Source organism: Saccopteryx bilineata, chromosome X, assembly GCF_036850765.1.
Source record: "Saccopteryx bilineata isolate mSacBil1 chromosome X, mSacBil1_pri_phased_curated, whole genome shotgun sequence".
Lineage (NCBI taxonomy): Eukaryota > Metazoa > Chordata > Mammalia > Chiroptera > Emballonuridae > Saccopteryx > Saccopteryx bilineata.
Window position 1 is genome coordinate 8,272,810 of NC_089502.1, and position 13,037 is coordinate 8,285,846.

At 44.1% G+C, this 13,037-nt stretch overlaps 1 protein-coding gene across 3 annotated transcripts in view; it reads right to left on the reverse strand.

Moving 5' to 3' along the window:
• Positions 1 to 6,345: 6,345 nt before the first annotated feature.
• The window catches only part of LOC136317083 (uncharacterized), a 35,553-nt gene continuing 28,861 nt past the window's right edge, over positions 6,346 to 13,037 (reverse strand). For all 3 annotated transcript variants that reach the window (XR_010727838.1, XR_010727836.1, XR_010727837.1), the window contains one exon: positions 6,346 to 12,220. The gene's annotated coding sequence lies outside the window, so the exon portion shown is untranslated. The remainder of the gene's footprint in view (positions 12,221 to 13,037) is intronic.

The following is a 13,037-nucleotide window of genomic DNA, read 5'->3' on the forward strand; positions in this document are numbered from 1 at the left end:
GTCCAGGGTTTCTATCCTGGAAGAAGAGAACTGAGGGAAGATGAAGGCAAAATTGGAAAGAGAGAGGCCATGGGGCAGCAGTATCTTTCCCATAGAGCCTACTGTAGTCAAGAAGCCAAGTACTCTGCTCACAGCAGCATCTCCCGAGTCCTGAATAATGTGTCAGGCAGAGACAACTGGTTTCCCCAGGCCACCCCTCCATTGATATAATCTTTGGGAAGAAATACTTCAAATAGATATCTCTTGAAATCTAGTCATTTCAAGAACCTTTTATCTTGTCTGTTCTATTGTTCGTTAGAATCCTATATAATTTGGAGAGTTTCAGACTCTCTGAGGCCAATACCAGCTCTTGTATGTACTGCTAACTTCCAAAGTGACCTTGGGCACTCATCCTCAATTTCACCATCTGACTTCTTTTCATTAAATTCCTTCAATAAATCAGTGACAGTTTGAATGATGGATAATGCTTGACTTCAGCAACTCTAATCATTTATGTTTTCTTTTCTGTGTCATAAGGGGAAAAGTCCAGAGCAGGCATCCCCAAACTACAGCCCGCGGGCCACATGCGGCTCCCTGAGGCCATTTATCCGGCCCCCGCCGCACTTCCAGAAGGGGCACCTCTTTCATTGGTGGTCAGTGAGAGGAGCACTGTATGTGGTGGCCCTCCAACGGTCTGAGGGACAGTGAACTGGCCCCCTGTGTAAAAAGGTTTGGGACCCCTGGTAGAGCATGATAAGATCCAGACACACAGCTCCATTCCCACTTCCTTGTGATTCCCTTGGAGCCGTCTTTCTCCATGTTTCTGCTTCATTGTCAGGTTCATGGCAAGGTGCTTACAGGAGTTCCCAAGGGTCACATCCAGATCTAACAATTTCCACAGGGCAGGGGAAAGGGCCACTCCTCCCTGCATTGACTTGTTAGGAAGAGGAAACCTTTCTCAGAAGCACCCTGGTGCACTTTTTACATTTCACTGGCCCTGATTGGATCATATTCCCATTGTTTCCCCACCCCTTCCTTGCTAACAAAGGGAATGGTGGGATCATGATTAGCTTGCACTAATCACTGTAGGGGGCTATGAGCATTGAAGGCAACTACATGTAACCCACTGGCAGAATGTAGGGCTAAGGCATTCAAAACTTTCAAACATGAGAATTCTGTATTGGATCTCATGAGCATCCACCCATTCACTCCCTAACTTTGCCTCATAGAGAAGTTAAAACTTCTGTCCTGTAACCCTTGCTTTGAGAAGTCAGTGGGTCAGGGAAGCATCGAAGCTTTCAAAAGCACTTCTGCTGTCAGTTTTCTCTACACTGAGGATGCCAGTAAGAAGCAGGTGCCATTAAAGTGGGTTCTCTGATTTGCAGTGAGTTGGAGGGACCAGGAATAAATGAGTCCAGGTGGTGGCAGTTAAGATCATCAGCAAAGTGGTTACCGTTACTAAAAAAGACATCTGGGGAGTCATGTGACATGCTGTTGTGGAATGAATTGTGTCCCCCTCCCTAAATTCATATGGCCTAACTCTCAAAGACCGTATTTGCAGATACGGCCTTTAAGGAGGTAATTAAGGCTAGATGAGCTCATAAGTGTGGGGCCCTATTCTGATAGGACTGTGGTCCTTATAAGAAGAGGAAGAGCCTGACCAGGTGGTAGCAGAGTGGACAGAGCATTGGACATGGATGCGGAAGACCCAGGTTCTAAACCCCAAGGTCGCCAGCTTGAGCGTGGGCTCATCCGGCTTGAGTGCGGGCTCACCAGCTTGAGCACAGGGTTGCTCGATTGAGCCTGGGATCATAGACATGACCCCATGGTCGCTAGCTTGAGTCCAAGGTCTAGGGCTTGGGCAAGGGGTCACTTATTCTTCTGTAGCCCCCCCCCAACCCCCAATCAAGGCACATAGGAGAAAGCAATCTGATATGCGGGAGGGGAAGAGAGAGACAGAGAGGAAAAATACAAAACTTCAGAAAAATACAAAAAAAAAAAAGAGGAAGGGACATCAGAGATCTCCATCTCAATCTCTCCCTCTAAGCCAGCCATCTGCAAGCCAGGAAGAGAGGTTTCACCAGAAATCAACACTGCTGGTACCTTGATCTTGGACTTAGAATCTCTAGACCTAGGAGAAAATTAGTATGTGCTGTTTAAGCCACTCGGTCTGTGGTATTTTGTTATGGCAGCCCGAATGGACTAATATACATGTAGAGACCTCTGGCTATGGTTAATTAACCTTGGAGTTCCCAGGAATAAATTCTAGGTGGCCCACCAAAGCCTTTCAGTCTGTGTAACTGAAAAGACTCTTAGGTCTGCCCTGGCCAGATAGGTCAGTAGGTTAGAGCATCACCCTAAAGCGCAGAGGTTGCCAGTTCAATTTCTAGTAAGGGCACATACAGGAGAAGATCGATGTTTCTGTCTCTCTCCCCCTCTCTCCATTTCTCTCTCTCTCTCAAGTCAATACAATAAATGTTTAAACAAAGAAAAGACTCCTAGGTCTGGCCCACAGAGGTCCCTGGCATTTGAGTCACCACACTAGCCTAACAGTTAGAGGAACAGCTCAAATACAATTCCCAGGCATGACTCATTAATGACAGAGACCCCAAGTCCTTAAAATAGAGGGTAGTCGGGTGAACCTGAGAAAGAAATCTGCGTAGCACTTGTGATCCTTCCTCTTGCCTTCCCACAAAGTGCGTGAACACATAGACCTTGGCACCTTGCAACAGGGAGCAGGGCAGCTCCAAACCTTTCAAAGACTAACTGGAAACTGCCTTTAAATCAATGCTGGTGCCCAGGGACCCAGAACACCCCTGCAGCACTACTACCACAGAGTGGAGGGCTTGCTTATGGAGGTTAGGGGAAAGTGGAGCTCCTCCCTGACTCTGCCACTTGGTGGGCTCGCTGAGACCCTGAACCCTTCCTTTGGGAGGGATTATTCTACCAGTTCCTGGATAAACTTAGCCTCAGGCCACCTCTACACATTGTTTAGAGCAGTGATTTTCAACCTTTTGAGCCGCGGCACATTTTTTTCACTTACAAAATCCTGGGGAACACCACCTACCAAAATGACACTCTAACTGCTAGAATTTATTTAAAGTTTAAATAAATTACATTTATTTATAAAAAAAGTTAAATAAAAAAAGATAACCCCCTCAATATACAGTCCCATGTAACATCCCTCATATATACAGCCCCATGTAACATCCCTCATATATACAGTCCCACGTAACATCCCCTTATAAATACAGTCCCACATAACATCCCCTCATATACAGTCCCACATAACATCCCCTCATATACAGTCCCATGTAACCTCATATATACAGTCCCATGTAACCCCTCATATATACAGTCCCATGTATCCCCTCATGTATACAGTCCCGCTAATAGATACTGGAGCTTTCATCAAGGTTGTGGGTTCAAATCAATTTGGCAAATACTCTCTCTATATAGAGACTGGACAAAATCAATTTTAGAAAATGTTGGGTACTTGTGTAACATCATAAGTCCTCAGAGCACCTCTACTGTCAGATTGAGAAGTTTGCTTTCTAGGTAAGGATTCTGATAAATACTAGAGTTCTCCCTGAGGTTGTGGGTTCAAATCCCATGGTCAGCTGGGTGCAGGGGGCCTTGGTTCTGTCTGTTTTGATGGTGTATATAGAGATTTGAGCTCTTTAAGAAGATGACCCTTGAGGAAGCCATATACAATATAGATAACATTGTGATGCATTGTATATCACCCTCTGTGGGGGCCTCTTTTAAAAAGAAAAAAGGTCAAATATCTATATACAGCATCAGGATAGACATAACCAGCTAAGGCTGAGGCTTCATCTAGTGGTGGCAACAATGACCTCCAGTCCTGACCAGGATCAGAAATCGGGACCATGGGGAGGAGTAGCACAATGACAAGTGCACGGCAGCCTAAGCGGGGACCTTCCTGGGTGTGGATGAGAGGCGGCCTACTATTGGTTCATCGCTAGTTGTCGGAATGAACCCTAGAAGGTGATTGGTCAGTGAGCGTTCCCTGTGCCTCCACTCTTCCTGTCGCTGATAGCTGCAGGGATTGTGAGGGGGATGTTTATGTTTGGATGGAGGTGGCTGGCTGCGCTGGATAAATAGCCTCTGCGGGCCGTATCAGGCACGCAGGCCATAGTTTGGGGACCCGTGTTTAATTTCCCCACGGCACACCTGACCATGTCTCACGGCACACTAGTGTGCCGCAGCACACTGGTTGAAAAACACTGGTTTAGAGAGTGTACGTTGGTGCTTATGGTTGATGCTGATCAGCCTCATGGTGCCCTTGCCCCCTCAGACAGGGTCACTTTGGTTTTCCTTTTAAACCCACGAAACCAAGTCCCCAACGTCCCTCCAGGGTTCCATATTTGGTTGGTAGCTGTCAGGGCTACCCTGAGGTTCTGTTGCCTCATCTAACCTCTGTGCTGCAGCACATAATGTCACAGAAAACACTAAGGTTTTCTTCTGCACCCTCTGAAGCATGTAGAGAGAAGGCAAGGACGGGGAGGTTACCTCCACCCTTTTCTTCCCAAGTCCACCATATCATGGTTCCTCTTCACCCTGCTGCTACAGGCTGTTCCAGCAAGCCTTCTGACTTCAGAAATCTCCAGCCAGAGACAGATCCCCATCTCCTATAATACTGCCACATTGGCTACCTGGCCCCTGGGGAAAGGGGTAATAAGGCAAGAAGGGGAAAATCACACGTACTAGAGCTCCTCCTCATTGTCAACAGAGTAAGTGAAATGCAATAACTTACCTTTATGGGAAATGCAGAGATTTTCACCACCATTCCAGTCTTGAGAAATGCAGGTGTTATTCCTGCCACACACAAGTTAATGTAGATCCTGAGCTAAAACATGCTCTCCAGCTAGTGTAAATCACCATGCTAGTAGGTCTGCCTCTTGGCTATTAGCATCTATCAGTGCTCAAAATGGGGGCGGGGGTGGTAGCCTGACCTGTGGTTGCTCAGTGGATAAAGCGTTGACCTGCAACACTGAGGTCGCTGGTTTGAAATTCTAGGGTTGCCTGGTTAAGGCGTGTATGGGAGCACCTTTACACAATGGGAAGTTTGGGCTGCCCAGGGCACTGCTTTGGTCATACTGGAAGAGGACCTGGAGGAAAGAATTGGGAAGTGACAACCAAGGTAAAACAGATCTGGCATTAAGAGATGAGCTTCCTCCCATTTTGGTGATTTCAAAGGACTGCAATTTTAGGGAAGCTCTAGGCTTGTGGTACTGAAATCCACAGTTAAGTCTATGCCAGACGTTGCCAGGAACACTCAGCTCCTGAAGGCCAGATGATTATGGAAGAAAACAGTTTTCACTGGCTGTCTGATTTTTGTTTTTATGTTTTGTTTGACTGTGGAATGAAATTTTACCAGCAATAAATTAGAGGAAATTATTTGAAATGAAATATAAAAGCCAAAGCCTGTGCTCTTTGCAAGTTAAAATTTAAACTGTGTTTTTTCTGGTTTGTAGTGGTACAGAGGCTAGAGTGTTGACCTTCAATGCTGAGGTCGCCAGTTCAAGGCCCCGTGCTTGCCTTTTCAAGGCACCTGTGACAAGCAATCAATGTACAACTAAAGCAAAGCAACTGAATTGAAACTTCTCATCATCCCCCACCAAATCAATAAGTAAGATCTTTTTAAAGAAGTTAAACTGTAACTGTTTATAAATGTTTACACTTGATCTGTTAATGGTTAAAAAGCTGTGGGTTTTTTTTGCGGGGGGGGGGAGTTTGGAGAAAGCGATAATTAGATTCTATGCTGTAACCATTTTTCTTTGAGTATTTTTTATTAAGAATGCTTTTTATTGTTTTGTTAAAACTAATTTGTTTGGTTATAATTCAAACTGTCTGTAAGTGAACTAGGACTTGCTTCTGACCCTCCATTAGTGTGAGTATTGGGAGTGCTAACCTGAGGAAGCAAGAATGAATTGCCTTGTCCTCTGTGTCTGTGGCACCCACTTGGGTAGTAAATTTTACATGAAAACTTTTAGGCCTCACAATGTAAATAAAAGTAATAAAAAATTACAAATTAATGATAACAATCAGTCTCTTATTAGAAAACAAAATAGTTTGTAATATTTCATCATGCCACCACTATACTTCCCTGTTCTTGCCTCCTCTCCTGAAACTCAGAGGTAATAATAGTTCTTATCTTTGAGTTGTTGTGAGGATTGAATAAATTGATGTATTTAAAGTGCTTAGGACATTGCATGACTTATGTTAAGTGTGCAATGATGTTTCCAAGTATTTCTCTATAACTGAAAGAAGTGTATGTGTTACATCCTAGGAGACAGACCACAATAAACCCAAAGTGAATTTTATAAGTTTTATTGCAAACTTGCGCAGGGATTGCAGGTAACCTACGCAAGGGAACACTGCAGTACCGAGCCTCTAAAATGGCTCCTTTTTATAGGGTGGCTATCTACGTTGAGCAAGCAAGCAGCGTTTACAAGGGCAGAAGAGGTGCAATTAGCTGACCGTATTCTTGGCTAAGTCTCTAGGGTAGGGCTTCTTGGATGCTGGGTACATAGAGTTCTGTGGAAAATATTGCTACATTTCTAAGGATTGTTTATCTTTTTCCTCCAGCCATGTACTGGATGTACTCAGTTTTGGAAAATACATATTTATTATACAACACATTTTTAAATAAAATATGTATTTCCGATGGCTTTAGGTGACCCCTGTGTTTTGGTCGTTCGACCCCCGCCGGGGTCACGACCCACAGGTTAAGAACCGCTGTCCTAAGATGTCACATTCCCCTCTTTTCTTCTTACTAGTTCAAACTATTGAACTTTGGCATTGCTCATCTGAACTGGGTATAATCTGGTAGGGCTGAGCTAAGACCATAAGTCTTACAGTATCTATTCTTTCTCAAACAAATGCTACTAAATGATTGATAATAATTGGTCCACAGGTGAGGATGAGTAGCAGTATTAAAACTGGCCCAGCTAATGCAGTAAGGTTGTTAACCAAGGGGACTAATTAAAAAGATTTTGATACCAGTTATTGTCTTGTTGTAATTCCTTTTCCCTATCTTGGAGCCCTTTTCTTAAAACTTGGATACTTTCTTTAATTATTCCTGAATGGTTAGCATAAAAGCAACAAGCTTCTCCTAGAGCAACACACAATCCTCCTTGTGTTAGGAAGAGTAAATTTAGCCCTCTCCTGTTTTGAAGAGCTACCTCTGCTAAAGAATCTACAGCATGTTCAAGGTATGACATCTGAGTTTGTAAAATAGATATATCCTTTGAAAAGGTCAAAGATAATTGTTTAATTCTAGTTTCTAGGGTGACGTGAGCACATGCTCCTGTAGTTATAGATCCAGTGATCCCTAAAGCTGCTATGATAGGTAAAAGTAGGGGTACAGCTCTTTTAGCTCTGTACCTGATGTCAGGTTGGAGAAAGAATTCAGAGTTTCCTCCGTATAGGTAAACCTGAGGTACAATATATACAAAAATCATCAGAGGTGCTAGGTAAGATACATTTGCTGATTCGAGATAAACAAGAAACCTAAGTTCCTTCTGGTGCTTTTAGTACCCATGGTCTTCCGGCTGCCAGTGGACTGATGTGAGTCATGGAGAGACAAGAGTTCTGATATCCAATGGTGGTGGGGTCCGTCAGTTCTCTTAAGGTGAAGCAATGTCCTTTTCCTTGGAATCTGGCCAGAGAGATGCGTCCTTCCTGTTCACACTCAACAAGGGAGTCTGAATCATTTACAGTGACATTCTGAAAAGAAACATTAGCTCCTAATCTAATATAGTAGGGAAGTTGAGGATCCAGGCAGAGCCAACAACTCTTAGTAGCTTTGGGTTGGGAGCTATTTAGGACTGGAAAAACAGAGTCTAGAAATGTGAAGATAGAAGAACTCTGTTCTAATGAGGGGCCAGGAGGTGCTAAGGTGTTAGCTATAGGGGTAGCTTTAGTGGGTGATACAGTTTCCAGACTATGCGAAGCAGTAAAATTGGGATTTAATTCTACTTTAGGTGAGTCAGCCTTAGGGGTCTTAAAGGCTCTAGGTAAAGTATGAGTTAATCCCCTCAAGAGAGGCTTGCGAGCCTCAGGGGGTAACTTCTTGATGGTGAAGAAGATTCCTGGATCTGAGCCCGTGACATATAATCTTAGGCCCCATGTTTTCCCTGTATTCCAACTTGGGTCTTGGGGTTTCTTAATAGTAATGATGGTGGGGTTACATTTATCTTTAGTACAATTTTCATCCTATCCATCATTTGGTCTTTTTCCTCCTGGTCTCGTTCCTAATCTGAGAAGGTTTATGTCTGGGTCTTGTTTAGGAGGACTTTACTGGAATTCACTAACAAGAATCTCACAACCTTACTATTTACAATAATAATCAGTGATAGACCCACAAGTACGGCGATGCTCAGAAGGGGGTTCAGGACAAGCATAATGAGGAGTATACTATAAGGCTCTATTTTTAACGTGGGGAGAGTATTTGCTACCTATGGTATATGAACTAGGCCAGTCGTCTAGGAGGGGGCTCCTTGCTGAATCAGAGTGCCTCCAAGCCGCCGGTGAGTCACAAAATTTCTCGTCAAAGAGTTTAGAAAAATCTACTGACAAGGTGACAGCTGAAGTAACCTAAGTTTGATTCCTGGCAATTACAGACCCATCTTGAGTTCTAATGAGGACCTATTCACTGCGGCTAGGGGTTCCTGCTGAGTGAAAGTCTGTAAATAGGATTACCCCGGTGATGATATAAACTGGAGCTTTAAGGGGTCTATAGGGTCCTTTTGTACCTTCCATTGTTTGTTCTTAGTGGGTATGTGGTCAGGATGTGCTCGCTTTACCTGGCTGTGACGAATCCAATGTTTGCGGTTTGCTACCTTAACTGCTGTTGGAGTAGCTAGGATAACAAGGTGAGGTCCCTCCCAAATATACTGAAAGTTCTCATGATGGAGCTGCTTGACCCAAACCCACTGTCCAGGCTCGATGGGAGGCTCGCTGGAATGCGGGTGCTGGTTAGGTATTCTTTGGGTGTGGGAGTTGGCTTCTGCTCACACTGCCTTGATGGCCTGTAAGGACTTAAGGAACTGTGAGTTATCAAAGGGGGCTAAAATGCTTGAACTTAACTTGGGCAGGATAGGAGGAGGTCTTCCGAAAAGAATTTCAAAAGGAGTTAAGCCTTTATAGTAAGGAGAGCACCTAGTATGGAGAAGGGCAAAGGACAGGAGACCTACCTAATCATCACTTATTTCCTCTCTTAATTTAGTTAAAGTTTCTTTTAGGGTTCTATTTATTCTCTCTACTTGTCCTGAACTCTGTGGCCTGTATATGCAATGAAGTTTCCAGTTAATGCCTAGAGCTTTGGCTAAATTTTGAGAAACTGAGGCTATGAAAGCCAGACCATTGTGTGACTCCAGAGCAAAGGGAAGGCCAAATCGAGGGATAATCTCAGAGGTGAGGTACTTGAGCACAGTGGTAGCAGTTTCATGCTTTGTAGGGAAGGCTTTAATCTATCCTGAATAAGTATCAATAAAGACTAGTATGTACTTGTATCCATATCTTCCTTTCTTTACTTCAGTAAAGTCTACTTCCCAAATTTCACCTGGTGAGTGTCCCTGTTGTCTTTCCTTAGGTATATTCTTCCATTGGTGTGGGTTTACTTTTACACATGCAAGGCATCTGGATACTTCTGATTCTACGAGACTACTTAAGTCAGGTATGTAATAGTGCCTTCGTAGCAAGGAAGTGAGCTTGTTAATACCTAGGTGGGTTCCTTGATGTATTTCCTGAATTAAAGTTGTTCCTACAGCCTTAGGTATAAACAGTCTCTGATCGGGTAGCTGCTTTTATCTACTAGGTAAGTCTCTGAAGTGTAATTTATTTCCTAATTGAATTTCTTTTTCTAAATAGTGAGGCTTCTCAGGTAAAAGTCTTTCTGGAAGTAAGGGAAGGATAGTAACTGGTTCCTTGGGTTTTAAAGCAACTGCTTTTGCTGTATCATCTGCTAGGTTATTTCCTTTTGCTATTGGATCCAACCCCTTTTGATGTCCTTTACAATGTATAATAGCTACTTTAACTGGTAGCCAAATGGCTTGAGGAGTGCTAAAATTTCTTCTTTATTTTTAATTTCTTTCCCTCCAGAAGTAAGAAGGCCTCTCTCCTTATATAAAGCCCCATGTATATGTGCAGTAGCAAAAGCATACCTGCTGTCCGTGTAGATGTTGACAGTTTTCCCTTTTGTCCATCTTAAGGCTTGAGTGAGAATAATAAGTTCAGCCCTCTGGGAAGAAGTTCCTTGTAGAAGAGACTGGGCCTATATTACCTTGTCCTCTGTTGTTATAGCTGCTCCAGCTCTTCGGACCCCCTGGTCGAGGAAGCTACTCCCATGAGTAAAGAGAGTAGTTTCTGCATTCAACAATGGGAAGTCCTGAAGATATGGGTGGAGACTGGAAATAGTGTCAAGAAGTTCAAGGCATCGTGATCAGGGCCGGGCTGTTCCTCTGTCTCGGGCAGTAGGGTTGCCGGGTTGAGGGCTACTGACTTGGAGAACGTTACATGAGGAGAGTTCAAAAGGAGTACTTGGTATTGAGTTAACCTAGTGTTAGAAATCCATCGATCCCATGGGGACCTTAGAAGGCTTCAGTGGTATGACCTCCATGTATTTGGAGGTCCTGCCCGAGAGTCAACTTCTTAGCTTCTTTGACTAGCATCGCCGTGGCAGCTATGGCTCTCATGAATGTGGGCCATCCTGTGGCTACAGGGTCTAGGCGCTTGGATAGGTAAGCAACAGGCCACTTCCAAGGTCCAAGAGTCTGTGTGAGTACTCCTTTTGCTACCCCATGTTTTTCAGCTACAAATAACTGGAATGGCTTATTCAAATCAGGAAGTGCCAGAGCAGGGGCTGAGACTAAAGCTTCCTTCAGGGCTTGAAAAGCAGCTTCCTCAGTTGTTGTCTATATAAGGTCTGGACTTTTACCCTCAGTTGCTGTACATAGGGGTTTTGCTAATTCAGCAAACCCTAATATCCACAGTCTGCAATATCTGATAGCCCCTAGAAATTCTTGAACTTGTCTTTTTGTGGAAGGGGTCAGAATATCAAGGATTGCCTGAATTATTTTAGATGATAAAGTCCCCTTACCTTCTCGGAGGTCATACCCGAGATATGCAGCTGTTCGAACGTTTACTTGGGCCTTCTTGCTGGAGACACGATACCCGAGCTGGTCGAGGTTGTGGAGCAAGTTTCTGGTGGCTTCTTTGCAGGTTTCCTCAGAGTCTGCTGCGAGGAGAAGGTCATCTACATATTGGAGTAGTGTAACCTGTGGATGTGATTCTTGAAAAGGTTGTAAATCCTTGCTTAATGCCTCATCAAATAATGCTGGGGAGTTTTTAAACCCCTGAGGCAATCCTGTCCACGTTAGCTGTCCAGAAAATCCCCCTTCTGGATCAATCTATTCAAAAGCAAAAATAGGCTGACTCCTTTCAGCTAAAGGGATGGAGAAAAAAGCATCTTTTAAGTCGAGGACCATATAGTAAGTGCGGTCCGGAGGTAGAAGACTCAGAATAGTGTAGGGGTTTGGAACTGTCGGGTGAATTGTTTTAACCTGGAGATTGACTTCTCAGAGGTCCTGGACTGGTCTATAGTCCTCTATCCCTGGCTTTTTGACAGGGAGTAATGGAGTATTCCGAGGAGAGTGACACGGCCTTAGAATGTCTGCTTTTAAGAGTCTACTTATATGCTTTGAAACTCCTTTTTTAGCTTTCTGTGGGATTGGGTATTGCCGGACTTGTATGGGTAGTGCCTTGCTTGCTAGCTGAACGTGGACAGGAGACTGATGCCTAGCTAGTCCAGCTGAATTTGTTTCTGCCCAAACACCCAGTACTTCTGCGAGTAATTCCTCTAAAAAGCTAGAGGGAACTGCTTGGGACAGTTTCTCTATTAACAAGTATTTCTCTGACAAGGGTACTGTTACTAATATGGATGGGGTTGAAGCTGGATCTAAAGTTAATGTAGTTGCCTTCCCATGGAAGGAGATGGTAGCATGTAGTTTGTGTAGGAGGTCTCTTCTAAGGAGAGGATAAGGACACTCTGGCATTACTAGAGATGAATGAGAGATAGTTCCCTTCCCAAGGTCAGTGATCCTTACCTTCGTCCATGGGTATGACTTAGCTTTTCCTGTTGCTCCGACAATGGTGGTCTTCTTTGAAGAGAGTAGTCCTGTAGCTTCTTGTAGTACTGAATAAGTGGCCCCCATGTCTACAAGGAATTTGGTGGGCTTCCCATCAATGGACAGTGTTACCATGGGTTCCTGGGGGCCTAATGGTATGGAACCCCGGCCCCCTAAGTCTTGATCCTCAAAGACGACCTCAGCTTTCTGTCCCTTCTTCTCCTTTAGCTTAGGACACTTATTTTTCTAATGCCTGGCACATTGATTCTTGTCTAGAGGTGGTCTACTATTCTGCCCTTTCCTTTGTGGCTTTCCTTAGCGGGTTTCTTTTGTTGGGCTGCGATTAGTATTTTTGCAACCTTTTCTGCACCTCGTATCTCTGGATCCTCCCTGTTCATATCAACTTTCTGACTACTTCTAAAAGCTTGCTTCTATTTTCTCTTTCAAATCCTTCTAACTTTTGTAACTTCTTTCTAATGTCTGGGGCCTGAGCCTCCTGTTCTCTGAGGCATCTAGGTCTAATGGAGTATATGTTCTATAGGCTTCTAAAAGCCTTCCAAGGAAAGCCAAAGGAGATTCATCCTTTCCCTGGATGATTTTGCTGACTTTACTAAAGTTAGTTGGCTTCCTTGCTGCTGCCTGGAGACCCCTGAGCAGGAAATCATGATACTTGCATAAAGCCTCCTGTCCCCTAGAAGTGTTGGGGTCCCAGTCAGGGGCGGTCAAAGGGAGAACTTCCTCTAATTCTTGCCTTCAACCAAGGCTATGTAGATCTCCATCCTCTAATGCTGCTTTAGCAGCCTCTTGGTAGATTCCTTCCCTTTCCTCAGAAGTGAAGAGAGTATCAAGAACCTGTTGACAATCATCCCCATGTGTTACATCCCAAGTAGGATGATGAGTATGGAA